The sequence below is a fragment of the Suncus etruscus genome, chromosome 4 (genome assembly GCF_024139225.1).
Source record: "Suncus etruscus isolate mSunEtr1 chromosome 4, mSunEtr1.pri.cur, whole genome shotgun sequence".
Taxonomy (NCBI): Eukaryota; Metazoa; Chordata; class Mammalia; order Eulipotyphla; family Soricidae; genus Suncus; species Suncus etruscus.
In genome coordinates this window covers 146,461,905-146,487,882 of record NC_064851.1, presented here as the reverse complement: position 1 = coordinate 146,487,882, position 25,978 = coordinate 146,461,905, and the positions used below count along the sequence as shown (strand labels likewise).

Sequence of the window (25,978 nt, the reverse complement as noted above, 5' to 3'; positions counted from 1 at the left end):
GTTTCTGAGTTTGTGGAATAGGATCTTTGCCAAAAAGCAGTTTTTATTTTGTGTGTTTTGGAAACTTGGGTCACTCCTGGTGGTGCTCAGGTGACTAGGCAATGCCTGGGAGAAACCGATATCTCTGGTATGCAAAGGATGTGCCCCAGTCCATTAAACTATATCTCAGGATCCCTAAAAGCAGTATTTTATGTGAGGAAATGGGGAAGCTCTCCTGAGAAGAGGAATAGATATAATGGAGGCAATAATGGTGTCAGTCTTTATCAATTTGGACTACTTGAGCAAATGCCACAGACTGGAGAGCTTAAACTGCACAGTCTTTTTTACAGTTCTGTTTTGTTTCTGTTGTGACTCTGTGTTTGGTCACAATCCTGGTGTTCAGGGGCTATTCTTAGCTCTGTGCTCAGAAGTGACCCCTGGTAGAGCTCAGAGAATATTGTGGTGCTGAGGTTTTGAATCAGTAGCCCTCATTAAAGGCAAGTGTTTCCCTTCTGCACTAGCTCTCTAGAATGTTCTCACAGTTCTGGGAGTCTGAAAAATCCAATATTTTTGGTTTCAGCAAATGTAGACCTGGTGCCCCTCCCTGGCTTATGGAAAAAAATTTACCTAGTATTGCTTTCTTCTCAGGACACCTAAATCAAACTTTTCCCAAAGCCTTCATCTCCTCAGTGCATCCCTCTGGACACAAACATTTCCTAGCAGGAATCTTACCCATTTGCCTAGGTTTCTTCTCTGGATGTTGCTTTGCCCTCTGTCCAGCCCTCAGAAAGGCTCTCCAACACAGCTGCCTTCTCTTTCCCTTCCCATAATTCTATGGAACACGCCCTCCTTTTTCAGTCTCCAGACTCACTGGATCTCAGAGCAATGTTCTCAGGAGTAGCATTTTTGTATTGTTTTGTTTTGATTTGGGGTCATATTCAGCTGTGTTCAGGGCTCACTTCTGGCTCTGCACTCAAGGATCACTCCTGATGGGCTCAGGGGACCATATGGGATGTCAGGAATTGAGGCATTATCAGCTACATGCAAGGGAAGTACCCACATACTGTACTATCTCTCCAGCCCCAGGAATAACAACTTTGCTGCATCATTTTGCCTTCTTTTTTTTTGGATGGGGGAGCAGAGAAGACACCTAGGCACTGTGTGGGTAACCCTGCAATGCTATGAGTCAAGCCCTAGCTTTCTGCTTGAAAAAGTGTTCCAGCTCTTTGAGCCATACTGGTGGATTTTATTTTTATTTCTTTCTTCTTCTTCTTCTTCTTCTTCTTCTTGTTCTTATTCTTCTTCTTCTTATTCTTCTTCTTCTACTTCTTCTTCTTCTTTCTTTCTTTCTTTCTTTTTTTTTTTTTTTTGGTTTTTGGGCCACACCCGGTAACACTCAGGGGTTACTCCTGGCTATGTGCTCAGAAGTCGCTCCTGGCTTGGGGGACCATATGGGACACCGGGGGATCGAACCGTGGTCCGTCCAAGGCTAGCGCAGGCAAGGCAGGCACCTTACCTCTAGCGCCACCGCCCGGCCCCCTTCTTCTTCTTTCTTGCCTCACAAAGCTACTCCTGTCTCTGCACTCAGGAATCACTTCTGGTGACTTGGGGGACTATACATGATGCCAGAGAGTGAATCTGGGTCAGCTGCAAGTAAGGCAAATGCCCTATCTACTGTACTATTATGTGATTCTGGCCTTCTTTGATCCTTAATAATAAATAAATAATAATAAAAAATAGTAAATAAATTTAGTGGAAGAGAGTTGGCTAAACTCACTGGTACTCAGTAGTTATTACTAATTCTATGCTATGGTCCCCTCCTGGCATTGCTTGGGGGAACCATATATGGTGCTGGAAATTGAAACAAGGCAGGCTGTGTGCAAGGCAAGACCTTACCTCGGCACTTCTTCTCTAGGCTTAGTAATATATTTTCAAAGAACTTAAAATTGATGGCACTGTGTTAATTCCCTAGGTTTTGTAGAGAAAACATTCTGAGGTAGAAATAATTCATTTATGGGGACTGAAAGAAAGTACAAGTGTTCAGAAGCTTGCTTTTCTACCTTGCATCCAACTATAGTTTGATCTGCATATGTCCCCCCACAACACTGCCAAGAATGATCCTTGAGTGCAAAGCAAGAAGTCCAGAACACAGAGCTAGGTATTTCTGCTCCCCATCCCCAAAGAAACTCATTCAAAGATGGTAGAATTGTCAGGTCTAGCTCCTATGAAAAATAGTATGGAGACCTTTTTTTTGTTTTTTGTTTTTGTTTTTGGGTCACACCTAGTGGCACTCAGGGATTTCTCCTGGCTCTGAGCTCAGACATTGCTCCTGGCAGGACTATATGGGATGCCAGAATTCAAACACCGTTCATTCTGGATTGGCTGTGTGTAAGGCAAACACCCTACCACTGTGCTATCTCTCCGGCCCTAGTATGAAGATTTCTTTAAAAAGTAAGAACAGGGGCCCGGAGAGATAGCACAGCGGCGTTTGCCTTGCAAGCAGCCTATTCAGGACCAAAGGTGGTTGGTTCGAATCCCGGTTTCCCATATGGTCCCCTGTGCCTGCCAGGAGCTATTTCTGAGCAGACAGCCAGGAGTAACCCCTGAGCATCGCCGGGTGTGGCCCAAAACCAAAACCAAAACCAAACCAAACAAAACAAAACAAAAAGTAAGAACAGGGAGAGGCCGGAGAGATAGCATGGAGGTAAGGCATTTGTTTGCCTTTCTGAGGACCACTGATGTAGAAGGTCATTGGTTCAAATCCCGGCATCCGTATGGTCCCCCCGAGTCTGCCAGGAGTGATTTCTGAGCTTTGAGCTAGGAGTAATCCCAGAGCGCTGCCGGGTGTGACCCAAAAACAAAAACAAAAAAGTAAGAACAGGAGGTCAGAGAGATAGCATGGAGGTAGGGCATTTGCCTTGCATGCAGAAAGATGGTGGTTCGAATCCCAGCATCCCATATGGTCCCTCGAGCCTGTCAGGAGCAATTTCTGAGCATAGAGCCAGGAGTAACCCTGGAGTACTGCAGGATGTGACCCCCCCCAAAAAAAAAGTAAGAACAGAACTTCTGTCAGATCACTTCTTGGCATCTGCCACAAAATCATAGTCAAGGGGCTGGAGAGATAGCATGGAGGTAAGGTGTTTGCCTTTCATGCAGAATGTCATTGGTTCGAATCCTGGCATCCCATATGGTCCCCTGAGCCTGCCAGAAGCGATTTCTGAGCATGGAGCCAGGAGTAACCCCTAAGCAATGCTGGGTGTGACCCAAAAACAAAAAATCATAGTCAAATATATATAATATATTTATATACTTATATATCTATCCACCTATGTATGCTCATTGCAGTGCTTGTACAGTAGCCAAGATGGTGGAAACCAACCAAATCAAATGACAAATGAGTGGATAATAAAGATGTGGTAACATAATAGAATTCCATGTGGCCCCAAGGAAGCATAAAAGTATGCAGCTTGCTGCAAGTTTTGGCTGGAACTGGAGGGTTCAATGCTAAATGAAATAAAGGGAGAAGGACAAATGCCAAATGCTCTCACTTATCTGTGAAATAGGTGATATATAGAATAATAGGACAAGAGAATGAAAGGTATCAAAGGTAGTAAACTCTTGGCTCTAGATTACAGAAATGAGAAGACCAAAGAAAGTAGTAGAAAGGTAAAGAATGTAGAGAGAGACAAAAAGCAACTTACAGGGATTTGTCAGGGACCTTGGATGTTTTAGTGGTCTAGAATAGAAGTAACTATATATATCAAAAGCATTAGAGCTGGACTGACTGAAAAGAGCATAAGGTGTTCTTTCCTTGCATGAAGCTGACCTAGATTCTATACCCAACATCCCATATAGTCTCCTGAGCAATGCCAGGAGTAATTCCATCTCCATGTATGGTTCCATAAAAGGCAAACCAAATAAAGCCATTAGAGCAATTACTATAAACATGTGATCCAAACATGAGTTTTAAAGAAGTGGGATGAGGGATGCAGATAACCTTGGAACTTTGAAAAATAATGACACTGGTGAAGGATTTGGAGTTGGTACATTGTATACCTAAAACTATTATTAAAAATGTTGTAAGTCTGGGGCTGGAGAGATAGCATGGAGGTAAGGCGTTTGCCTTTCATGCAGAAGGTTGGTGGTTCGAATCCAGGCATCCTATATAGTTCCCTAGCCTGCCAGGAGCGATTTCTGAGCATAGAACCAGGAGTAACTCCTGAGTGCTGCTGGGTGTGACACAAAAACCAAAAAAAAAAAAAAAATGTTGTAAGTCACAATTTCTAAATAAAAAAAAATTATAGTGCTAGGGATATAGCTTAAGAGATAGAGGACTGGAGATATAGCATGGAGATAAGGTGTTTGCCTTGCATGCATAAGGAAGGTGGTTCGAATCCTGTCATCCCATATGTTCCCCCAAGCCTGCCAGGAGCGATTTCTTTTTTTTTTTTTTTTTTTTTGGTTTTTGGGCCACACCCGGTGACGCTCAGGGGTTACTCCTGGCTATGCGCTCAGAAATCGCCCCTGGCTTGGGGGCACCATATGGGACTCTGGGGGATGGAACCGCGGTCCATCCTACGCTAGTGCTTGCAAGGCAGACACCTTACCTCTAGCGCCACCTTCCCGGCCTCCAGGAGCGATTTCTGAGCCTAGAGCCAGAAGTAACCCCTGAGCGTTGCCGGGTGTGACCCCCCCCCAAAACAAAACAAAACAAAACAAAACAAAACAAAACAAACCAACAAATAAAAGAGATAGAGCACATGGGTTCCCACCAGTCCAACTCCATAGACTCACTATTTTCTCAAAAGAGATGTAAATCAAGCCATAAAAAACCCTGGGTACATCGGCCACACTGCTGAAGCTGGCAATCTCGGGAGAGGGTTTGCCAAGGGCCCTTTCTGTGAAAGCTACACCTTCTTGCATCCATCACCAGATTCACTGTTAAACTCATGACTCTGCTTCACCATCTCTCTATGATTCTCCTTGGGGACACCAGAATGACCAAACTTCAGGTATGCCGATATTTGAACTGCTATTACAAGGGCTTTTTGGGAGGCTTTTCTATCCCCACATCCTCCTTCTCCCAGGAGGCCTGGCCACTGAGAATATGCCCCACAAAAGCTGTAGTATCTGTAATAGTGCTTTGAATTTCTGGACAGCTTCATTAGTTTGATTCTGTCATTCCTATAGGAACATACCAATTTAACAAAGTGGACAGCTAAAAAGAGCTTACAGTACTAAATCTTCTGCCATTGCATTAATGACTTCATTGGAGATACAATCATTTTCACAGATGTGCTTCCTTGCTACTGTAGTTTTTCTTTTTTTTTTTTTGGTTTTTGGGCCACACCCGGCGGTGCTCAGGGGTGACTCCTGGCTGTCTGCTCAGAAATAGCTCCTGGTAGGCACGGGGGACCATATGGGACACCGGAATTCGAACCAACCACCTTTGGTCCTGGATCGGCTGCTTGCAAGGCAAACGCCGCTGTGCTATCTCTCCGGGCCCTACTGTAGTTTTTCTTTCTTTTTTTTTTTCTTTCCTTTAAAATTTTTCTTCTCTTCTTTTTTCTTTCTATCCTTTTTTCATAACTGCTTTCATTTATTTGGAAACAAATGTATTATGATCAGCTATGTCAACTATATGATGCATTTTCTTTCAATAAAGAAAAAAAGAGAGCACTGGTTTGTATGGTTTTCTTTTATTTATTTATTTTGGTTTTTGGGTCACACCCAGCAGTGCTCAGGGGCTACTCCTGGCTCTATACTCAGAAATTGCTCCTGGCAGACTCTGGGGACCACATGGGATGCTGGGATTCAAACCACCATCCTTCTGCATGCAAGGCAAGTGCCCTACCTCCATGCTATCTCTCCGGCCCCTGTATGGTTTTATTTTTGTTGTTGTTGTTTTTGTGCAACATCTGGCAGTGCTCAGGAATTTCTCCTGTCTCTGTGCATAGGAATCCCTCTGGCAGGGCTCTAGGGGTCCTGTTGGTTGCCAGGGATTTAATCTAGGTCTGCCACATTCAAGGCAAGCACCCTACCAGCTATATGAACTCTGGCTCATGGCTTGTATGTTGAAAATCTTTGAGCCTTTGAAACTATTCAACCTTTGAATACTGTTAGGAGTAGCCCTGGTAGCCCCTGAGCACTCAAAAGAAAACAAACAAAACGGGGCTGGAGCAAACCCTGGATGAACCCCAGTTTGATTCCCAGCATCCCATATGGTTCCCCAAGCATGTCAGGAGCGATTTCTGAGCACAGAGCCAGGAGTAACCCCTGAGCGCTGCCGGGTGTGGTCCAAAAATAAAAAAAAATAAAAATAAATAAAAGAAAACTAGAAAACAAGCAAAACATCTTTTACATATTTATGTGACCATGGCTAGTCACTCTGCAAGTCTGTTCTGTCTGGAAACAGAGGAACAAGTTCTATCTTTGTATATCTAAGGCATGTGGTGAGTAGAGCATGGGAGAGTCACAAGTTATAGCAACAGTAGTCTAGAAATCCACCTATAACTCCCAGGTCTAGGTTTCTCCCCCTAAGCCTTTATTTCCTTTATTCCTTGAAGAGGAAAATGTGGCATTTAAAAGTACTCTGGGGGGGGGCCGGGCGGTGGCGCTAAAGGTAAGGTGCCTGCCTTGCCTGCGCTAACCTTGGACGGACCGCAGTTCAATCCCCCGGTGTCCCATATGGTCCCCCAAGCCAGGAGCAACTTCTGAGCACATAGCCAGGAGTAACCCCTAAGCGTTACTGGGTGTGGCCCAAAAACCAAAAAAAAAAAAAAAAAAAAAAAAAAGTACTCTGGGGGGGGGACCAGAGAGATAGCATGGAGGTAGGGCATTTGCCTTGCATGCAGAAGGACGGTAGTTCGAATCCCGGCATCCCATATGGTCCCCTGTGCCTGCCAGTAGCGATTTCTGGGCATAGAGCCAGGAGTAACCCATGAATGCGGACAGTTGTGACCCCAAAAATAAATAAATAAATAAATAAGTAAGTAAGTAAATAAAAGTACTCTAGGGGCCAGAGAGATAGCACAGTGGTAGGGGGTTTGCCTTGCACGAGGCCAACCCCAGACTGATGGTTAGTTTTCCCGTGCCCAGTGCCTTCCAGGGATAATTTCTGAGCACAGAGCCAGGAGTAACCCATGAGCACTGCCGGGTGTGACCCAAAACCAATAGCAACAACAACAACAACGACAACAAAATGCTCTAAAGGAGGCTTTGAGAGAGAGAGAGAGAGCACAGCAGGTAGGATGTTTGCCTTGTTCTTGGCTGATCTAGGTTCTATCTCCAGCATCCCAGACTGTCTCCTGAACACCACCAAGAGTGATGCTTGGGCGCAGAGCCAGGAATAAGCCAGAAATAACCCGAGTATTGTCAGTGTGGCTCAAAGAAAAAAAATCACAACGAAACAATATGTTCTGCCCTAAGACACTCATGTGGGAGTGTGGTTATCTTGGGGGTTAGCTGGTACACAGGAGAAAGCAAGTGAGAGAATGAAAAGGAAAGAAATGGGGGTGTGTGATGGGAAAGTGGAGTGACTGAGATTTTTTTTTTTTTTTTTTTTATTTTTGGTTTTTGGGCCACACCCGGTGATGCTCAGGGGTTACTCCTGGCTATGCGCTCAGAAATTGCCCCTGGCTTGGGGGGACCATATGGGACGCCGGGGGATCGAACCGTGGTCCGTTCCTTGGCTAGCGCTTGCAAGGCAGACACCTTACCTCTAGCGCCACCTCGCCGGCCCCGGAGTGACTGAGATTTATACTCTGATGCTACTCTAGAAAGTGTTAAGAACCCAGATTCCAAAAAAAAAAAAAAAAAAAAAAAATTGCAGGGGGCCGGGCGGTGGCGCTAAAGGTAAGGTGCCTGCCTTGCCTGCGCTAGCTTTGGACGGACCGCGGTTCGATCCCCCGGTGTCCCATATGGTCCCCCAAGCCAGGAGCGACTTCTGAGCACATAGCCAGGAGTAACCCCCGAGCGTTACCGGGTGTGGCCCAAAAACCAAAAAAAAAAAAAAAAAAAAAAAAGAACCCAGATTCCAGGGTTGAAATGATAGCACAGCGGTGTGGTGTTTGCCTTGCATGTGGCCAACCTAGAACAGACCTGGGTTCAATCCCCAGCATCCCATATGATCCCCTGAGCCTGCCTGCCCCAAGCAATTTCTGAGCACAGAGCCAGGAGTAACCCCTGAGCGCTGCCGGGTGTGGCCCAAAAATTAAAAACAAACAAACAAACAAACAAACAAAAAGAACCCAGATTTCAGTTACAGTTCCATACTTATCTTGATTTCTTCCAGTCCTGTCCCTCTGGACTGGAGTGCCCCCTAGTGGGAACACAAATCACCTAGGTTTTCTTTTTTCTTTTTTCTTTGTGGGCCACACCGGAGGTGCTTAGGAGTTACTCCTGGTTATCTGCTCAGAAATAGCTCCTGACAAGCACCGGGGGCCATATGGGACGCCGGGATTCGAACCAACCACCTTAGGTCCTGGATCGGCTGCTTGCAAGGCATAAACCGCTGTGCTATCTCTCCAGCCCCAAACCACCTAGGTTTTCTATGTAAATTTCTATATTTTGTTTTCAACAAGATTTGTTTTGGAAATAAAACACCTACCAAAATTCTAGATGCTGGAACTATAACAGTGAGCAACCACCACCACGAATGACTACAACACAACTCTGAAATCTCTAGAGTTCTTTCTTTTCTTCATCTTCTTCATCTTCTTCTTCTTCTTCTTCTTCTTCTTCTTCTTCTTCTTCTTCTTCTTCTTCTTCTTCTTCTTCTTCTTCTTCTTCTTCTTCTTCTTCCTTCTTCTTCTTCTTCTTCTTCTTCTTCTTCTTCTTCTTCTTCTTCTTCTTCTTCTTCCTTCTTCCTTCTTCTTCTTCTTCTTCTTCTTCTTCTTCTTCTTCTTCTTCTTCTTCTTCTTCTTCTTCTTCTTCTTCTTCTTCTTCTTCTTCTTCTTCTTGTTTCTTCAGGCCACACCCGTTTGATGCTCAGGGGTTACTCCTGGCTAAGTGCTCAGAAATTGCCCCTGGCTTGGGGGCACCATATGGGACGCTGGGGAATAGAATCTCTGTCCTTCCTTGGCTAGCGCTTGCAAGACAGACACCTTACCGCTAGTGCCACCTCGCCAGCCCCAGTTATTATCTTTTCTTTAATGCATCTTTAATGTGTCTCACCTGGAGGCCTTAGGATCACTCCAGTACCCAGTCATACTGTGGTGGGAATGAGATTTGGGGTTTGGGGTGAGGATAGAACTTGGGGCATCAGGCATGCACTCTACTATTGTCTATATATACTAGGTGCTTCATCTAGTTAGTCATTTACTTTTGAATTCTCTACTCCTGTTCCTTGCTGCTTCTTTTGTATTGCCCAAAGTAATTTATTAATGTATGTATGTATGTATGTATGTATTTTTTGGGGGGCCACACCCAGTGGTACTCAGGGGTTACTCCTGGCTGTCTGCTCAGAAATAGCTCCTGGCAGGCACGGGGGACCATATGGGACACCGGGATTCGAACCAACCACCTTTGGTCCTGGATCGGCTGCTTGCAAGGCAAAAGCCACTGTGCTATCTCTTCGGGCCCATGCATTTATTTTTTATTTTATGGACCACCTGGCCATGCTCAGGGGTTATCCTGACTGCACTCAGGTTTCACTCCTGGTGATGCTCAAGTGACCATATGAGGTGCTAGGGATTGAACCCAGGGCAGCTGTGTGCAAGGTAAATGTTCTGCCTACTGTACCATTTCTCCAGCCCTGTATTGATTGTCCAAAGTGATTTTTAAAAATGTAGCATGCATAAAAACCAAATAAAACGAAAGCAAACAGGGGCTGAAGAGATAGCACAGTGGGAAGATGTTTCCTATGTGGCCCACCCGAGTTTAATCTTCAGCATCCCATATCATCCCCAGAGCTTGCCAAGAGTAATTCCTGACCACAGAGCTAGGAGTAACCCTGAGTACTGATGAGTATGGTAACCCCCCTCCAAACACACGAAAAAAGAAAAAAAAAAAAAAAAAACCAGAATAGTGGGACAAATTTGATGAGTTAGTTTTTTTTTTCAGACTCTATTTATTTAGTTTTGGGTGACACCCACAATATCATGCAGTGATAAAAATCAAGATTCTTGTATGCAAACCATATACCTTAGCATCTAGAGTCAGAACTGGCTCCTTTTAGATCACTTAAAGTGATGTGCCTTGGACTGGAATAATAGTACAGTGGCTAGGGGTTTTGCTTTTGTATCCTGGCTGACTCAGGTTCAATTCTGGCATCACATAAGTCCCCATTCTTCACCAGGAGTAATTTCTGAGTGCAGAACCAGATAACTGGATGTGGCTGAAAAAGAAAAATAAAATTGATGTGCCGAGGCCGGAGAGATATCATGGTAGGTAAGGCATTTGCCTTGCATGCAGAAGGACGGTGATTCGAATCCCAGCATCCCATATGGTCCCCCGAGCCTGCCAGGAGTGATTTCTGAGCTTAGAGCCAGGAGTAGCCCCTGAGGGCTGCCGGGTATGACCTAAAAACCAAAAGAAAAAAAATTGATGTGCCACAATGTCTTTGTTTTCACAGTTACACTGTATTTGGTACTCTTTACTTATTATATATTATGATGTTCAAATGCTTTTTGTTTTTGTTTATTTGCTTTTGGGCCACACCTGGTGATGCTCAGGGTTGTTCCTGGTTATATTAGTTCTGGAATTACTCCTGGCAGTGCTCAGTGATCCATAAGGGAAGCTGGGGATTAAACCTGGGTCGAACAAGGGTCAACCATTTGCAAGGCAAGCACCTTACCCATTATACTATCTCTCCAGCCCACAACATGCTTATAAATTTTACCATTTCCAGAGGTTCTTTTAGATCTATACTGTTTGAAACAAGAGTTATTAGAGGCATGTTGAAATTCATTAAATTAAAATCATTAAAATTAAATAAGATCCAGACTACATGTAAGACCAAGTGCCTTGTCACACTTCAACTTTTTGCTCCATTCATCATTGTTGATTTGGGTTGTTTCCATCTCTGGCTATTGTACTAGCACTGCCATTAAAAACAGGTGTACAGAAATTGTTCAGAATTAATGTTGGTCCGCGCGCGCGCGCGTGTGTGTGTGTGTGTGTGTGTGTGTGTGTGTGTGTGTGTGTTGGAGACAGATGTCAAGAAGTAGAATTGGCAGGTCATATAGAAACTCTAGAACTTTTTATTTTATTTTATTTTATTTTTATTTTTGGTCCACAGCCAGCAATGCTCAGTGGTTATTCCTAGCTCTGCACTCAGAATCACTGTTAGCTCACAGCTTATCTTCAGTGAATGTTAGAATGTCATCTGGTTCAACCTCTATGGAAAACAGTATGGAGTTTTCTCAAAGAAGTAAATATAGAGGGGCCAAGATGATAGTACAGCAGAGAGGGCTATAATTCTGGTGTAAATGATCCAGGAGTGAGGGGCCTTGCCCTGCTGCCCAGTGAGAATGTTCTAGAGGTAGAGCCATTTTGCCTTACTTTTTTTACATTGCCTTCATCTGGATGTCTTGGGGGTGGACAGAGCCCTGAAGAACATCCTCCCTCCCTCCCTTCCACCCTCCCTTTTTTCTTCCCTCCCTCCCTCCTTCCAGATCATTTATACCAGAATTACAAAGTGAGTGAAGCATCCCTTCCCCAGGGAATGACAACAGTAGGTAGCCTCGGGTGCAATTGGGGGATTTTTATGTTTATTCCCTGAAATGATGTTCGTGATTCTGCCCAACTTCTTATTTATATGCGTGGGACAAATGAGTATTTTAAAGTCACAGAAGAGCTTGCTGCACTGCAAAGTATCAAAGGTACAACCACAGGAGTGAATATATTTGAAAAGGTTTGTCAAACTGTGAATGGTTTGGAGCTGGACTGGGTTAAACTAGCCAGTGCAAGGAAAAATAGCAAAGTTTCTTTGCAGAGTTTTGCAAACGGTGCAGCAAATTTTCGCTCATTTCTTCAATCCTTCATGTCATTGTAACTCCTGCAAGGCTCACTGTACTAAATAAATCGGCCTTCTCTGGACACATCTCTTTGGCAACAGAAATAAGGCATTCTTTAACAAATTCTCCCTCCACAAATGGTTTGCCATTGTGGGCTATTAGCTTGGCAACTTGAAAACTTGCCTGCAGTGAGGAAGTATTCAACTGCTTCTGCTTCACAAAAGTATATTGCTGAGTCGTCAGTGTTTCCTATTTATTTGTTAACACTCAAGTTCAATTCACATCTTTGAGATGGGGTGCCTCCCATCCTGAACATGTGTCATGTGGATGTAACCAGTCCCCAGGAGATTGGACAGTGTTAGTCCAATCTGAAACCCCAGATTCCCGACGTAGAAATGATACAGCTCCGGGCAACACCACCAGGAACTAAGCTCCACTGGGAGATTTATAACACTACTCTGGCACCAACTTGTGCCAGTTTTGATATGACAACGAGGAAAGAAAAACTTGACCTAAGACCAGGCTGTCCTATCACATCACCTAGCACTAAATGGAAATCAGAAGAGCTATCGTCCTTTGAACTGTGAAAAATAAAAGCACCAACAACAGAAAACTGACTTTGATAATTGTGACTGAACAGAACCAGCCTTGGGACTAATAAGGAAAACCCCACCCTAGGCTGTAGTCCAGGACACATAAAAAACAACAACAACAACAACAACATCAACAAGATGTCTTATTGCAGAGGTCCAACTTGGACAACAGAGACTGAGCAGAACCTTTGGATCCATAATATCCTAGGCTTCGGTTTAGGGACTGAGCGAAAACAGGGAGCAAGTGTTACAGAAGACTGAACACCACAACAACGATGGATAGGAACCTCTAGAACCTAGAGACTCTATCCTAGACCCTGACCTATAACCTGCGCAAATACCAAGATCGCTAGCTACAGTGGCTTGATTTTTCTCACACACAACCAAGAGGAAACTTTCCTGGCATCACAAAAGAGCCTTTGGGATAGGGTAATGAGTATATATATATGGAGCCAGGAGTTGATCCCATGATGGTATGCTTTAAGGATGGAGAAACCCTGAATCTCTTAGGCCACAGGAATTCCCTTTCTTCCCCAATGCTTACTGTGCCTATGCAAAAAAAAAAAAAAAAATAAAAATAAAAATGTGGGGGGAACGCCAAACCCTACCACTCCAGCACCCATACTTTTTCTTGTTTTGTTTTGATTTCTTAGTTTTTGACTTTATTTTTCTTCTCTTTGCTCTTCCACTTTTCTCTTTCTTTTTCATACTTGTGGTTATTATTTAGAGTTTTATTTTTATTTTTATTTGCCAGGTCCATTTTTTTTCTTTTTTCTTCCATTTTTTCTTTCTTTTTTTTTCTTTTCTCCTTTCTTTTTTTTCTTTTTTCTTTTTTCTTTAATTTATTTAAACACCTTAATTACATACATGATTGTGTTTGGGTTTCAGTCATGTAAAGAACACCACCCATCACCAGTGCAACATTCCCACCACCAATGTCCCAAGTCTCCCTCCTCCCCACCCGACCCCCGCCTGTACTCTAGACAGGCTCTCCATTTTCCTCATACATTCTCATTATTAGGACAGTTCAAAATGTAGTTATTTCCCTAACTAAACTCATCACTCTTTGTGGTGAGCTTCCTGAGGTGAGCTGGAACTTCCAGCTCTTTTCTCTTTTGTGTCTGAAAATTATTATTACAAGGGTGTCTTTCATTTTTCTTAAAACCCATAGATGAGTGAGACCATTCTGCGTTTTTCTCTCTCTCTCTGACTTATTTCACTCAGCATAATAGATTCCGTGTACATCCATGTATAGAAAAATTTCATGACTTCATCTCTCCTGACAGCTGCATAATATTCCATTGTGTATATGTACCACAGTTTCTTTAGCCATTCGTCTGTTGAAGGGCATTTTGGTTGTTTCCAGAGTCTTGCTATGGTAAATAGTGCTGCAATGAATATAGGTGTAAGGAAGGGGTTTTTGTATTGTATTTTTGTGTTCCTAGGGTATATTCCTAGGAGTGGTATAGCTGGATCGTATGGGAGCTCGATTTCCAGTTTTTGGAGGAATCTTTTTTTTTTTTTTTGGTAGTTGTCACCAAATTTTTTTCTCCCCTTTTTCTTATCCCTTTTATCTCCAATGAAGGTGGAATGGATGCTCAATCTACAACAAAATGTAAAGTGGAGACCAGTTGCACTGGCATACTGGGGGGTAGAGGAGGGAGATGTGGGATGCATGCTGGGAATAGGGGCAGAGGGAGGACACCACTGGTGGTGGGAATGCCCCTCATTCATTGTCACTATGTACCATAAATGATGCAGTGAAAGATTTGTAATGCATTTTGGTCACAATAAAAATTAAAAAAAGAAAAAAAAATGTAATCTGTGTGTGTATGTAAATATTTTATGGGATTATTATGTTACTGACCCTACCCTGATCGGTGATTGTGCTCTACCCTAGAGTGTGACCTGGCATTCTGCCCCCACCCTAGGGTGGTACCTGATTCTGCTTTCACCATTGGGTGGTATCTGATCCCACCATTGGGTGATACCTGATTCTGGGGGATAAAAACAAGGGTCTGGGGGCCTAGAGAGATAGCACAGCGGCGTTTGCCTTGCAAGCAGCCGATCCAGCACCAAAGGTGGTTGGTTCCAATCCCAGTGTTCCATATGGTCTCAATCCCGGTGTTCCATATGGTCCCCCGTGCCTGCCAGGAGCTATTTCTGAGCAGACAGCCAGGAGTAACCCCTGAGCACCGCCGGGTGTGGCCCAAAAACCAAACCAAACCAAACCAAACCAAACGAAAACAACAAGGGTCTGTGGAAGGTGAGGGGCTTTTTGCTGGTACTAAGGCTAAGACTTTGGACTTCAGTCTTTTTTTTTTTTTTTTTTTTTTTGGTTTTTGGGCCACACCCGGCAGTGCTCAGGGGTTACTCCAGGCTGTCTGCTCAGAAATAGCTCCTGGTAGGCACGGGGGACCATATGGGACACTGGGATTTGAACCAACCACCTTTGGTGCTGGATCGGCTGCTTGCAAGGCAAACGCTGCTGTGCTATCTCTTCGGGCCCTGGACTTCAGTCTTGTCCACCGAATAAAGCTAATATTTCCACAAGCCTGACTGTCTTCGAGCTGTTTACCTGCCATTTCACCTCAGAACCGTTGGCTGGATGGGGTGGCAGATGCATGTTCTGAGCTGGAGGGGAAAGACCTCATCCTCCATCCCTCCATCAGTCAACCTTTTCAGGGGCTGATTTGCAACATAATGGCGCCCAGACAGGCTGAACCTGGACCCTCAATAACTGTAAGTGAAATACTTCATTGGAAATTTCCTCTGCTGACCATTAAATGGTTTCTGTGGTTAGTCATGTGAATTCTGCCACCTTTTTGCTTATGCATTGGTTCTCTAGTATACAAGTGGATTATTTCATTTTGTTTAAAACTAATTGGTTTTGATCTAAGGACAATCACTTCAGTTGGATGGTTGTGGTCTATATTTCAAATGAAAATTGCATTGTCTCCAGCCATCATAGTTTGTGGAATTTCTGTGTTGGCTCACGTTATTACCGTGAGCATAGTTATTAGCTGGTATTTAGGAAATAGAAAGTGTAGAAATGGTGAGGCTAAAACCTGTATGGATAATTTTCCGACGAAAATTCAGACCATGGTGCAGGCTGACGAATCCAGCTCCACCATCAACAATATAGAAATTTTTGCTGGAAGAAAAACAACTCGGAAAGTTAAGCCTGATTCTAGCGAACTGCATGACAGTAGTGACTCAGACAATGATCAACCTCCAGTGCTAACTCCAGAAGGGAGGCCTTGTTCTATTCACAAAATTGAATCGCACACAGTGCAGATTCAGACGATGAACCACACGCACGGCCTCAGAGCTCTATTCTTTTTTTTTTTTTTTTTTTTGGTTTTTGGGCCACACCCGTTTGACGCTCAGGGGTTACTCCTGGCTATGAGCTCAGAAATCGCCCCTGGCTTGGGGAGACCATATGGGACGCCGGGGGATCGAACCGCGGTCCGTCCTACGCTAGCGCTTGTAAGGCAGACACCTTACATCTAGCGCCACCTTCCCGGCCCCTCAGAGCTCTATTCAGAGTAATTTTGCTAATCTGGCCTCATCCCCTTTACATGGGGTAAATGTTTTTTTTTTTTTTGTGGTTTTTGGCTCACACCCGGCAGTGCTCAGGGGTTATTCCTGGCTCCAGGCTCAGAAATTGCTCCTGGCAGGCACGGGGGACCATATGGGACGCCGGGATTCTAACCGATGACCTCCTGCATGAAAGGCAAACACCTTACCTCCATGCTATCTCTCCGGCCCCGGGGTAAATGTTTCTAACTATGTACCCTATCAGATGGAAGAATTAGATCGGTTTAGAAAAGCATGTAAAGAGTATGGCCCAAAATCGCCATACAGTGTGGAGTTACTAAGACTTTGGAGTCATAACTCATTTTGTACTTTGTATGATTTTAAAAGAATCACTGAAATATGCCTGTCATCTAAACAGCGAACTGAATGGAAAATGTACTATTCAGAAGGTGTAAAAGCCAAATTATATAGCCCGGATGGTACGAAAAAGCAAGTGGCAGGTGTTATTCTATTGTATGAATTACTGATGGCAGAAAATCAATTTGCAAATATTCAGACACAAGCAGCTTTACCTAAAGAAATATTAAATTTAGGGCCCGGAGAGATAGCATAGCGGCATTTGCCTTGCAAGCAGCCGATCCAGGACCAAAGGTGGTTGGTTCGAATCCCCGTGTCCCATATGGTCCCCCGTGCCTGTCAGGAGCTATTTCTGAGCAGAGAGCCAGGAGTAACCCCTGAGCATTGCCGGGTGTGGCCTAAAAACCAAAAAAAGAAAAATTAAATTTAATTAGGGATATTGCATTGTCATCATGGGAAAAAATTGATTCTAACAGCATTGGCAGAGAAAACTTTTTAAAAATTACCCAAGGCCCTTATGAGTCATATGCAGAGTTTGTAGGTAAGATTAAAGATGCTCTGAAGTTACAAGTTGAAGATGAGGAGATGAGAAACTTCCTAGTAAAATCTTTGGCTTATCATGATGCAAATTCGGCCTGTAGATTAGTATTGAATACATTAAATGAAAAGGCAGATATGAATGATTTCCTTTATGCCTGTTGGAATGTCTATGGGGAACCCCAACCCCCACCCCACTTAGACTCAGTACAAACCTTCCCAGTTACCAAGGGAATGATGCCTTACTCCCCTCGGGGACAGAACACTTTCCGTAAACCAGGTCTTTGCCCAAAATGCAAAAGGGGTTGCCACTGGGCAAAAGATTGCAGATCCAAAAACCTCATTGACAATAACCTAAGGAGAGGTTTCAATACAATCCCCAGGAGGCAAATCGCCTGCTACCATTGTGGAAAAGAGGGGAATATCAAAAGAAATTGCCGTTTCCTTATAAATTCAGCTCCTCAAGGACACACATACAAGATGCAGGGAAACGCCCACAGGGCCTTCCCCCAGGCCCTTCCAAATCAGAGGCAAAGCTCACAAACAATAATCCTTCCAAGCCCAGCCCAAGAAAATTCATCACGATAAGGAAATTAATTCACTCCATATCAGGGAGTGCCGGATTAGACATATTATGCCCAGAGGACATTACAATTTAACAGGAGCATGCCCTTACATGTTAGAGACTGGCATTGTGGGACCACCAACCCCAGATACTATGGGTTTGATTCTTGGCAGAAGTTCCCTCAACATAAAGGGTATATCAGTAATCACTGGTGTCATTGACTCAGATTCTATGGGAGAAATCATTGTAGTTATTACTGTACCAGTTACATGGACCTTTAAAAAAGGAGAAGTGATTGCCCAGATAGTAATAGTGCCTTATGTCAAATTTGGGACTTCAGATAAGACTAGAATTAGAGGTTTTGGAAGCACAGATCCGGGTGCTGCTCAAAACTCAATCGTGGCTCTGGTTACTAAATTTAAAGATGAACACTGAATGATCAAACTTCACTTGGAAGGGCAACCCTTTGACGGAATGATAGATAGAGTGCTCAGGTTACCGTAATTTCTGATAAAGAATGGCCAGAAAATTGGCCTCTTCAGGAAATCCCGTATTCTCTAGAAGGAATAGGAGGCCTGAGCTCCTGTCTGTTGAGTACGAGGACTATGATATTTTACGACCCAGAAAATCAAAAAGCAATAATCAGACCTTGAAGGAACTCCCCCCGGGAGTACTTCGCTCCAGGCTCAGGATATGCGTGCACCCACAGAGACTCGGAGACCAAACTTGCTGTAATAACACGAGGGATTTAATATTCCAGCATGCAGGGACTGAATCTCATACCTCAGAGTCGAGTAGAGGAGATTCGGCCCCCCTCCAGCATTCAGCAAAGCTTTTATAGGGTAAAAAAGACCATACATATCATGAAACACACCTGCCAGGAAGGAGGCATCTTTCCTTATCTCCCGCCACAGAAGAAGTTATGCGTCAGAGCCCAGGAAGGAGGCATTTTGTTTACCATGTGTAACAGATGGGGCAGTGTCTGCCCCTGGGGTCATGTGCGTATCTTTTTTCTTCCCCTGACAGCATGTGCGTATCTAAAGTGAGTTAGGGGCTTTCCGAGAATTGTTGCCCAGATCTGGCTGTCTGGCTTTGGTTAGTTCAAAGGAAGGGGAGCTTTCAGGGAGTGGGGAAGTGGAAAGTTTCCCAGAGAGTTTTAGGGAGTTAGGGAGGTGGTTCCCAGAGAGTTTAGGGAAGTGGAAATTAGGGAGGTGGTTCTCAGGGAGCTAGGGAGTTTTTCTTCCAGTTCTTACTTATTTTTATTTTTTTCTTCACACCTTTTCAACTTCATGTGGGCCCATTTTCACCATCCCCGTGGGGCTGTGACCTACACAAACAGTGGAAAGCAGAATTCCACATCCCATTAGCTCCAGAAGAGCCCAAACCTTCTTTTGATTTAAAAACCCAAAATTTTTAGTAAGGGCCACTACCATAAAAACACCAGCACCAATTTGGACACGTCAGTGGCCCCTTAAAACTGATAAATTAAAGGTGCTGACAGAATTAGTGGAGGAACAGCTAAGTTTAGGAATATTGAACCATCTTTTTCTCAATGGAATTCACCTATATTCACTATAAAAAAGAAATCCGGTAAATGGAGACTTTTGATGGATCTTAGAGCTGTAAATTTATCCATGATACCTATGGGCAAATTGCAGACTGGTTTACCATCACCTGTAGTTATTCCAAAGGAATGGCCACTAGTTATAATTGATCTGAAAGATTGCTTCTACCATATTCCTATCCACCCAGAAGATAAAAAACGTTTTGCATTCTCAGTTCCTTCTCTCAATAATACCCATCCCTGCAGATGTTTCCAATGGACTGTTCTCCCCCAAGGCATTCTAAATTCCCCAACAATGTCAGTTTTTTGTAGATAAGGTTTTGAGCCCTGCTCGTGAAAAATTTCCTCAAGCCATGATATTTCATTATACAGATGATATCTTGATCACAATGAACAATGAAACAGATTTACAGGACTTATATTCTTATGTTATTGACTGTTTACAAACATCAGGACTGAAAATAGCTTAAGAAAAAATACAGATAATTCCACCTTATCAATATTTGGGTTTTATTTTGGACTGAACGTCAGTACATCCACAAAAAATTTCTATCAAAAAAGAAAACCTCGGGCCCGGAGAGATAGCACAGTGGCATTTGCCTTGCAAGCAGCCGATCCAGGACCAAAGGTGGTTGGTTCAAATGCCAGTGTCCCATATGGTCCCCCGTGCCTGCCAGGAGCTATTTCTGAGCAGACAGCCAGGAGTAACCCCTGAGCACCGCCGGGTGTGGCCCAAAAACCAAAAAAAAAAAAAAAAAAAGAAAAGAAAACCTCGGGCCCGGAGAGATAGCACAGCGGCGTTTGCCTTGCAAGCAACTGATCCAGGACCAAAGGTGGTTGGTTCAAATCCCGGTGTCCCATATGATCCCCCGTGCCTGCCAGGAGCTATTTCTGAGCAGACAGCCAGGAGTAACCCCTGAGCACTGCCGGGGGGGGGCCAAAAACCAAAAAAAAAAAAAAAAAAAAAAAAAAAAAAAAGAAAACCTCAGAACGCTTAATGATTTTCAGAGACTTTTAGGTGATGTAAATTGGCTCCGCCCTGTACTAGGAATCCCGAATGCAGAGTTATCTAATCTGTTTAAAACGTTGGAGGATCAGGTTCCCCACTCCTTCTGTACTCCAGGGGGGAGGTGCATGGAGAGGAGGGCGGGCAGACATCTGGCTTCTGGTTTCCTCTTTGATTCAGGAGACCAGCTCTTGCCAGGTATGGGGTTGGGGAGGCCTCATACCAGAGCCTTTTCTCCCTAGCCTGGGGAGTGCTGGGAGGCTTGGCAAGCCCCCAGCCATCCTTGTCTTTTTCCCCTGACTCCAGGCCTTCCCTGGGTGCCAGCTCAGATGGCTAGAAGTGGGTTCAGGTGGACTCTTAGTGGTCCTCAGGTTCTCCCGCTTCCGTACTCCGGGGGGATGTACATGTGGAGGAGGGCGGGCAGACATCTGGCTTCCTGTTTCCTCTTTGATTCTGGAGACCAGCTCTTGCCAGGTATGGGGTTTGGGGAGGCCCCATACCAGAGCCTTTTCTCCCTAGCCTGGGGAGTGCTGGGAGGCTTGGCAGGCCCCCAGCTGTCCTTGTCTTTTTCCCCTGACTCCAGGCCTTCCCTGGGTGCCAGCTCAGATGGCCAGAAGTGGGTTCAGGTGGACTCTTAGTGGTCCTCAGGTTCCCCCCTCCCTCCGTACTCCAGGGGGAAGGTGCATGGGGAGGAGGGTGGGCAGACATTTGGCTTCCTGTTTCCTCCTTGATTCTGGAGACCAGCTCTTGCTGGTCAGTCATTCCCTGGGCACCAGTCTAGGTGGACTCTATAGGGGTCAACAGGCTTTCCCCCATCTCTCTCTACACTAATGGGAATGCTTTCTGGGAGGAGGGCAGGCTGTTCTAGCACTGGTTTATGTTGGGACAGTCAGTGGAAATTTTTTCTCTTTGTTTTCATATTGATAGTATTGTGTGCATATATTCTATATACCCATAATATTCATCTTGTATTGGGACCTTGATACTGCCCTACAAAGCTCATTTCTAATATTTTACTGCCTCAGTCCCAACCCTTACTTCCCCCCATCCTCCCATGTAGGTGCAGCTAATGACATGAAGCTCACCACATAGAGTGATAAGTGCAGTTAGAGAAATAACTACACTGAAAACTATCATAACAATGTGAATGAATGAGGGAAAAAGAAAGCCTGTCTCGGGCCCGGAGAGATAGCACAGCGGCGTTTGCCTTGCAAGCAGCCGATCCAGGACCAAAGGTGGTTGGTTCAAATCCCGGTGTCCCATATGGTCCCCCATGCCTGCCAGGAGCTATTTCTGAGCAGACAGCCAGGAGTAACCCCTGAGCACTGCCGGGTGTGGCCCAAAAACCAAAAAAAAAAAAAAGCCTGTCTCGAGTACAGGTGTGGGTGGGGTGGGGAGTATGTAGATCTGGGAAATTGGTGGTGGGAATCCTGCACTGGTGAAGGGGGGTGTTCTTTACATGACTGTAATCATACAACTACAATTATATTTGTAATCACGGTGTTTAAATAAAGATAATTTAAAAAAAAAAACAAACGTTGGAGGATAACCCTGCTTTAGATAGCCCGAGAAACTTAACAACAGCTGCCAAAAATGAATTGGACATCTTCTTGAGCAGATTACAAAAATCGTTTCTTTTAAGATTCATCCCAGGAGAAAAGGTATTTCTGTTAATCTTCTCTACTATAGAAACCCCCACAGGGGCCTTGATGCAACAGTCAGGACCTTTGGAATGGGTGTATTTACATAACAAACAGCCTCAGCTCATTTGTCCCCTACTTGCAACTGATTTTAGAGATTATTATCAAGGCAAGACTCAGATCTATAACTTTACTAGGTTTTGACCCAGATATAATAGTTTTGCCAATACCAAAAAAGGAAATTGAGCCAATATTGCCTCTTAATGAATCTCTACAAAGGGCCTTCTCAAGATTTTACAGGAGAAATATCCTCCCATTATCCAGCAGAAAAAACTTGGGACTTTTTAAGAAAACTGAGTTTATTATTTCTTCAATTGTTCGGGATTCCCGTATTCCTAATGCCAAGGTTTTTTACATTGATGGATCCCAAAATGGAAAAGGAGGAATAACTGGAGACAACATTAATATGACCATAGATACCAAATATAAATCTGCACAGAAAGTTGAATTAGCAACGTTAATTTACCTATTAGAAAATGTATCTGAAGCCATGAATATAGTTTCTGATTCTTTGTATGTGGTAAATTTATGTCATTTGATAGCCACTGCTTCCCTTAATGCTAATAACCCGATCATACAGAACTTACTTAAACGATTACAGCAGCTTCTTCAAAAATGAACTGACCCCATCTTCATTACGCATATTAGAGCCCACTCAGGTCTTCCAGGACTGATGGCTCAAGAAAATAAAACTGCTGACTTGCTAGCAATGCTTATATTTAAATCACCTGTAGAGGAACATTCAGCCCTACACACAAATGCTCACCGTTTACATGTGAATTACCAAATTTAATGGAGGCAAGCTAGAGAAATTGTAGAAAACTGCAACATATGTTAACATATGTTAACATAGCAGGAGCAAAACCAAGAGGCTTACAGTCTAACGAACTTTGGCAAATGGATATAACTCAAACAGATTTATTTCCAAGGAAACCTTATCTTCATGTTGTCATGGACACTATTTTCATTTTATGTGGGCAATTCCCATGTCTTCTCAAAAATTTAAGGCTGTTTGTAGTTTTCTTTCACAATGTTTTTCTGTAATGGGTATTCCATATTCTATAAAAACTGATAATGGGCCAGCCTATGTTAGCAAAACTTTTGAATTTTTTTGTAAAGAATGGCAGATAAGACATCTGAAAGGAATTCCTTACAAATGTAGGAGACAAGCCATTGTAGAAAGGACTCACAGAACCTTAAAAACTCAATTACAAAAAAATAGAAAAAGAGGTTTACCACCAACAGATTTGCTATCTTTGACTCTTATTACACTAAATTACTTAAACTTACTCCAAGGGCAAAGTTACACTGCAGCGAAAAGACATTTTAAAGAAGATATTCAGAGACAAGAAACAACCCATAAACCATTTGGATCAAGGAGGATGAAAAATGGATAGCTGGATATCTTCTCCTAAGAGGAAGGGGTTATGCCTATGTTTCTACAAATGACAACCCTCCCAAGAAATTTTGGGTTCCATTACGCCTTGTTAGAAATCGGGCTAGCTGGGCCCGGAGAGATAGCACAGTGGCGTTTGCCTTGCAAGCAGCCGATCCAGGACCAAAGGTGGTTGGTTCAAATCCCGGTGTCCCATATGGTCCCCCGTGCCTGCCAGGAGCTATTTCTGAGCAGACAGCCAGGAGTAACCCCTGAGCAACGCTGGGTGTGGCCCAAAAACCCCAAAAAAAAAAAAAAAAAAAAAGAAATCGGGCTAGCACAAATGATCAGGTTCAGACTATAAACTCTCCTTCAGAGCAAAAACAGAACACTCCAGACACTAACGTCAGTAATATTGCTGAGGTCTCTGGGGCAGGGAACAAGGATTTAGCTGTCACACACCATACATTGAGCGAGACTGATGGTAGTGATAAAAGGAAAGACAGGAACCTGTCTTAACTGGGCTCCAAAATACAGGAAACTCTTGCTACATGAACTCAATATTGCAATGCTTGTATAATATTTCAGACTTGACTCAGTATTTTCTTTTTTTTTTTTTTTTTGTGGTTTTTGGGTCACACCCGGCAGTGCTCAGGGGTTACTCCTGGCTCCATGCTCAGAAATTGCTCCTGGCAGGCACGGGGGACCATATGGGACGCTGGGATTCGAACCGATGACCTCTTGCATGAAAGGCAAACGCCTTACCTCCATGCTATCTCTCCAGCCCATTGACTCAGTATTTTCATCAAGATCATTATATAAAGGATATTAACAAGAAAAATTCAATGGGGCATGAAGGTAAATTAGTCGAAGAATTTGGTCGGCTCATCAAAACCATGGGAAATGGATTTCATAGATATATTAACCCTGAAAGCTTCAAAGTAACAATTGGTTTACTTAATGACCAGTTTGCTAGACACAATCAGCAGGATCCACACGAACTGCTGATGTTTCTAATAGAGGTACTACATCAGGACTTGCTTACTGTAAATCTAGTGACAGACAAAACTACACATCTTACGGAAAATGAAAATTATGAACAATTTAGTCCAGAACACCAAAAGGCTCACAAATCTATTATTTATGATCTCTTTCAAGGACAATTCAAATCTATACTACAGTGTCTCACATGCCACCAAAAGTCTGAGGTTTATGAGACATTTGTTTATTTGTCTCTGGCTGTTACATCTACAGATAAATGTACATTACAGGAATGCCTCTCTGAATTTTTTAAAGAAGAAGAGTTGAGAACACTCCACATGCCAGGATTTCGTGGGCTTTTGACTGGTATGATGGGGGCTCTGGGCAGGACAGCTAGCCATAGGACCCTGGGCTGACCACTTTGTCCAGGAGAGCATGATTCCCCCCACACCAGGCGGGTCTTCAGGGCCACGCCTGGTTAATCGGGCCTTGGGGGGAGGGGGTGAGAGATTCCTCCCTAGGCATCCAAAAACTGCAGGGGCTTGGCTGGGCCCAGAACACTCCGAATGCCAGGATTTCTTGGTGTGTTTGCCTGGTATGTTGGGGGCTCTGGGCAGGACAGCTGGCCATAGGACCCCTGGGCTGACCACTTAGTCCAGGGGAACAAGATTCCCCCACACCAGGCGGGTCTTCAGGGCCACGCCTGGTTAATCGGGCCCTGGGGGGAGGGGGTGAGAAATCCTTCCTAGGCATCCAAAAACCACAGAGGCTCGGCTGGGACCAGAACACTCCACATGCCAGGATTTCGTGGGCTTTTGACTGGTATGATGGGGGCTCTGGGCAGGACAGCTAGCCATAGGACCCTGGGCTGACCACTTTGTCCAGGAGAGCATGATTCCCCCCACACCAGGCGGGTCTTCAGGGCCATGCCTGGTTAATCGGGCCTTGGGGGGAGGGGGTGAGTTATTCCTCCCTAGGCATCCAAAAACTGCAGGGGCTTGGCTGGGCCCAGAACACTCCGAATGCCAGGATTTCTTGGTGTGTTTGCCTGGTATGTTGGGGGCTCTGGGCAGGACAGCTGGCCATAGGACCCCTGGGCTGACCACTTAGTCCAGGGGAACAAGATTCCCCCACACCAGGCGGGTCTTCAGGGCCACGCCTGGTTAATCGGGCCCTGGGGGGAGGGGGTGAGAAATCCTTCCTAGGCATCCAAAAACCACAGAGGCTCGGCTGGGACCAGAACACTCCACATGCCAGGATTTCGTGGGCTTTTGACTGGTATGATGGGGGCTCTGGGCAGGACAGCTAGCCATAGGACCCTGGGCTGACCACTTTGTCCAGGAGAGCATGATTCCCCCCACACCAGGCGGGTCTTCAGGGCCACGCCTGGTTAATCGGGCCTTGGGGGGAGGGGGTGAGAGATTCCTCCCTAGGCATCCAAAAACTGCAGGGGCTTGGCTGGGCCCAGAACACTCCGAATGCCAGGATTTCTTGGTGTGTTTGCCTGGTATGTTGGGGGCTCTGGGCAGGACAGCTGGCCATAGGACCCCTGGGCTGACCACTTAGTCCAGGGGAACAAGATTCCCCCACACCAGGCAGGTCTTCAGGGCCACGCCTGGTTAATCGGGCCCTGGGGGGAGGGGGTGAGAAATCCTTCCTAGGCATCCAAAAACCACAGAGGCTCGGCTGGGACCAGAACACTCCACATGCCAGGATTTCGTGGGCTTTTGACTGGTATGATGGGGGCTCTGGGCAGGACAGCTAGCCATAGGACCCTGGGCTGACCACTTTGTCCAGGAGAGCATGATTCCCCCCACACCAGGC

At 44.6% G+C, this 25,978-nt stretch overlaps 1 protein-coding gene across 1 annotated transcript in view; it reads right to left on the bottom strand.

The window, feature by feature from the left end:
* Positions 1 to 338: 338 nt before the first annotated feature.
* Positions 339 to 25,978, bottom strand: part of PLPBP (pyridoxal phosphate binding protein) — a 261,670-nt gene continuing 236,030 nt past the window's right edge. Inside the window, exon 9 of the transcript XR_007494851.1 lies at positions 339 to 351. The gene's annotated coding sequence lies outside the window, so the exon portion shown is untranslated. The remainder of the gene's footprint in view (positions 352 to 25,978) is intronic.